Source organism: Micropterus salmoides, unplaced genomic scaffold (genome assembly GCF_014851395.1).
Source record: "Micropterus salmoides isolate LMB-PRFRI ecotype aquatic unplaced genomic scaffold, ASM1485139v1 Ms_hic_scaffold_18, whole genome shotgun sequence".
Lineage (NCBI taxonomy): Eukaryota > Metazoa > Chordata > Actinopteri > Centrarchiformes > Centrarchidae > Micropterus > Micropterus salmoides.
In genome coordinates this window covers 672,191-677,589 of record NW_024040928.1, presented here as the reverse complement: position 1 = coordinate 677,589, position 5,399 = coordinate 672,191, and positions in this window count along the sequence as shown.

Genomic DNA, 5,399 nt, shown 5'->3' with positions numbered 1-5,399 from the left:
CGTACACTGTAATGTCAGGGAAATTACTTTACTTAGATTTAAGTACTGCAGTTGTACATGAAATACCTTCCTAACTTAAGATAGAAGCCTTCTTGAGGTGGTATAAAACATTTCTTCTTATATTCTGACTTGAGTTGTGGACAACTATGACCACATGAATTAAAAAAATTAAACATTTCACTGCCCAAGTCAGCTATAACACAGTCTTGTTCATCAGACTACATGCTGTGGACAGATTTTGTCCCAGGATTTATTATGCATTTCTTCTTCTTCGTTGCATGATTTAGAATAAAAGGTGAGAAATGGTCTGCTGAGTTCATCCTGCACTGCAGCAGCTAATAAAGTCCATTTAATCCCAAAACGCTTTTCTTTTAGGCAGGCTGGAGCAGAAAACAACTCACCTTTCTCAAGTTGTACAGTAATGTCACATGTGTATGAAGTGGATCAAACCAGCTAATCTTAATGTCAAAGTAGAGAGGAGCCTAGTAGGCCTATTTTTTTCATTCATTATACAATATGAATAAGTATTAAAAGTATCCACTGTTCTCACATGCTCTAACACACAGTAACGATGAAATGTGTGCTGTTAAATGCTCCGTACTTGTATAGCGCCTTTCTAGTCTTTTCGACCACTCAAAGCGCTTTTACACTACATCTGCATTCCCCAGTCACACACATTCATACACTGAGCCTAAGTGCTCAAACAGAAACTAACATTCACACTCATTCATACACTGGCGGAATAGCCGCCAGGGGCAAATCGGGGTTCAGTATCTTGCCCAAGGACACTTCGACACGCAACCAGGGAGCCAGGGATCGAACCGCCAACCTTCCGATTAACAGCCAACCCGCTCTACCTCCTGAGCCACAGCCGCCCCTCACATTCACACACGTTCTCACATTCTTCCTCTGTATGTACACATAAACAACAAGGCAGGGAAATATAAAAGGAATTTATTTTATTGTTTGGGTACATTATTGTTCAGTGTACATGCTCACATCTGAAACAAACTTTACGTGCTTGATAACTCTCCCACCCCGCAGACATCTACACACCAATACCGATTTATATTCATAGCGGCAAGTGCTATGTAGCTCCACATAGGGGACACAGGAAGTGACATATAGCACCTTCATGCGGCGTCGGAACCGCGTAGGAAATTCACAGCCGCACCGGCAGAGCTCCAGAATGTGCAACTCGGCCGGCTCACGCGCGGACGCGCTACAAGTGCGAGGGCCCGCCCAACGCTGCTTGCAGCTTTAATTAGGGCCCGAGCACGACCGTGCGAGGTCCCTATTGAAATTGCTCGGATTATTTTTTTTTTTTTTTTTTTTTTTTTCTGCAAAGTAGCCCAAATGACATGGCCTAAACATACTCGAAAACTCACCAAAATTTGCAAACATGTCAGAACCGGTGAAAAATTTCGTATTCTACAAGTTTCGCACATGGGCGTGGCAAAATGACTCGCTAGCGCCACCTAGAAAATTGGAAATGATTAGCCCCTCGTTCACGTTCAACCTACATGTACGAAATTTTCTGGGGACATGTATCGTATCAAGACGCACAAAAAAGCCTCAAGAACCCATAGCCTAAAGTCAACAGGAAGTCGGCCATTTTGAATTTTATGGCCATTTTTGGATGATTTACATACTTCGTACTTTAACGAACTCCTCCTAGGGATTTAGTCGGATCGACCTCAAATTTCTGCTGTGCCTTCTAAAGGCATTGACGATGAAAAGTTGTGCTATTTGCGCGTTTTCGTCAATGGGCGTGTCCGTGGCGTCGATGATTCGCAATGAAACAGGAAGTTGTTGTAACTTCAGTGTACATGCTCACATCCGGACCAAACTGTACATGTAGGATGAGAGTCCCGCCCTGAACACATGTACATGCCGACATTCACCCACAGTCATAGCGCCACCTGCTGGCAACAGAAAGTGACCTTTAACGAAGCAGCCCCCGCCGCACGTTTCACCTACGTGCACGAATTTTCTGTGGTACGTGTATCTTGTCCAGACGCACAAAAAGTCTCTTGGAGCCATAGCCTAAACCCAACAGGAAGTCGGCCATTTTGAATTTTACGTCAAATTTTGGATGATTTACACACTTCGTACTTTAACGAACTCCTCCTAGGGATTTAGTCCGACCGACCTCAAATTTGTGCTGTGCCTTCTAAAGGCATTGAAGATGAAAAGTTGTGCTATTTGCAAGTTTTCGTCAATGGGCGTGTCCGTGGCGTGGCGTCAAAGATCAGCTCTTCGCCATGACACGGAAGTTGTCGTAACTTCAGTGTACATGCTCACATCTGGACCAAACTGTACATGTAGGATGAGAGTCCCGCCCTGAACACATGTACATGCTGACATTCACCCACAGTCATAGCGCCACCTGCTGGCAACAGGAAGTGAATTTTAACGAAGCAGCCCCCGCCGCACGTTTTACCTACGTGCACGAATTTTCTGTGGTACGTGTATCTTGTCCAGACGCACAAAAAAGTCTCTTGGAGCCATAGCCTAAACCCAACAGGAAGTCGGCCATTTTGAATTTTACGTCAAATTTTGGATGATTTACACACTTCGTACTTTAACGAACTCCTCCTAGGGATTTAGTCCGACCGACCTCAAATTTGTGCTGTGCCTTCTAAAGGCATTGAAGATGAAAAGTTGTGCTATTTGCAAGTTTTCGTCAATGGGCGTGTCCGTGGCGTGGCGTCAAAGATCAACTCTTCGCCATGACACGGAAGTTGTCGTAACTTCAGTGTACATGCTCACATCTGGACCAAACTGTACATGTAGGATGAGAGTCCCGCCCTGAACACATGTACATGCTGACATTCACAGACAGTCATAGCGCCACCTGCTGGCAACAGGAAGTGACTTTTAACGAAGCAGCCCCCGCCGCACGTTTTACCTACGTGCACGAATTTTCTGTGGTACGTGTATCTTGTCCAGACGCACAAAAAAGCCTCTTGGAGCGATGCCCTAAAATCAACAGGAAGTAGGCCATTTTGAATTTTACGTCAAATTTTGGATGATTTACACACTTCGTACTTTAACGAACTCCTCCTAGGGATTTAGTCCGACCGACTTCAAATTTGTGCTGTGCCTTCTAAAGGCATTGAAGATGAAAAGTTGTGCTATTTGCGAGTTTTCGTCAATGGGTGTGTCCGTGGCGTGGCGTCAGAGATCAAGTCTTCGCCATGACACAGGAAGTTGTTGTAACTTCAGTGTACATGCTCACATCTGAACCAAACTTTACGTGCTTGATAACTCTCCCACCCACTATGGAGGACCGATCCTGACACAGTCAGAAATAAATACAGAAATAAATAAATGCTCAATAAATAAATAAGCATCCAATTAAATACACAAAAAAATAAAGTAAATAAATAAATGTAGGTAGTAATTAAATTATACAAGGAGACATAAATGTATATATTTAATTAGTGCCTTTACTATTCACCTTTGTTATAAATTACCTTATTTGTTTATTCAACTTTATTTATTACTAATTTTTTTAATGTATTTATTTATGTGTGTGTTTTGTCTGTTTTATTCTTCCTTTGTATTTATTTACCTTATTTATTTTCACCCATGGTATTTATTTCTGCCTGTCTTTTTTAAATTTTTGTATGCATTTCTGCCTCATTATGCAAATGAGGAGGGGCTGTGTCTCAAGGGGTCATCTTCTCTGCTATTGGTGGACCAGTCAGACAGGAGAGCTCCTACTCTGCCTGCAGACATCAACGATCTTGCCCCTCACACAGTCAGATGGCTTCCTTCAGTGCGCTGAGGTGTTTAACAACTCTGAAGACAATACTACCAGCAATGTCTTCCTTCTCTTTTCACGTAGACGCTCCGACAGACAGTGCTTTCAGTTTGCTGCATGCATGGACACAGAACTGCGGTATAGGGAGAAGCACACGGTCAGCTGGCTGCAGCTAAATCTGGAGTGCACTCGTATTCAATTCTGTATGGTAAATTCAGTTTTAACGGAGCAGAGCGAGCTGACAGGCAGAGTTAGAGACTTTTTCTGTCCGTTTCTCTCTTTACAAAGACGCATGTTGCAGTCAGAGTCTTCTCTGAGATGCGAGCACGACATACAACACAATTTATCAAATTACACAACGGATATACAGTATGAAAATAAGATTGATTGGATTATACTCACAGGAAGTATAAAACCTCTTACATGGGTCTATTAAAAGTAAAGTAACAAGAAAATGTCAGGGAAATTACTTTACTTAGATTTAAGTACTGCAGTTGTACATTTGAAATACCTTCCTACCTTTCTGATAGGAAGCCTTCTTGAGGTGGTATAAAACATTTCTTCTTATATTCTGATTTGAGTTGTGGACAACTATGACCACATGAATTAAAAAAACATTTCACTGCCCAAGTCAGCTATAACACAAGTCTTGTTCATCAGACTACATGCTGTACAGTATTTGACTACAGATTTTGGCCCAGGATTTATTATGCATTTCTTCTTCTTCGTTGCATGGTTTAGAATAATAAGGTGAGAAATGGGTCTGTTCTGAGATCATCCTGCACTGCAGCAGCTAATAAAGTCCATTTAATCCCAAAAACGCTTTTCTTTTAGGCAGGCTGGAGAAGAAACCCAGTAACGATGAAATGTGTGCTGTTCTCACATTCTTCCTCTGTATGTACACATAAACAACAAGGCAGGGAAATATAAGGAATTTATTTTATTGTTTGGGTACATTGTTGTTCAGTGTACATGCTCACGTCTGAAACAAACTTTACGTGCTTGATAACTCTCCCACCCCGCAGACATCTACACACCAATACCGATTTATATTCATAGCGGCAAGTGCTATGTAGCTCCACATAGGGGACACAGGAAGTGACATAGAACACCTTCATGCGGCGTCGGAACCGCGTAGGAAATTCACAGCCACACCGGCAGAGCTCCAGAATATGCAACTTGGCCGGCTCACACGCGGACGCGTTACAAGTGCGAAGGCCCGCCCAACGCTGCTTGCAGCTTTAATTTGAACTTATTTTTTCCTGAATAGTACTCATTTCAATGTTGGTATTTTTGCATACAGGACTGGAACTGGTTAAATAAGCCACTTAATGAAATTAAATGATGCCCCAGAGGGGACTTTTTCTTATTCTGAGCTGAGGAAGAGTTGTGATCAGATTTCTGTCAGCAGCTGGAGGTAAACATTTGTTTTTCTGGAGGATGTTTCTTAGTAGTGAGCTCTAATTTAACAAATCCTACTGTTAAACTGATGAGGTTCATGACATCTGTGATGGCTGGTAGAGGGATAACCCACACAGCTCATTATCTTTAAACAGCTACATCTTTATACTCTTGTCCCTGCCAGGTGAGAACAGTCCATGCTCCAGCAACACAGAGACAAGAAACTAAA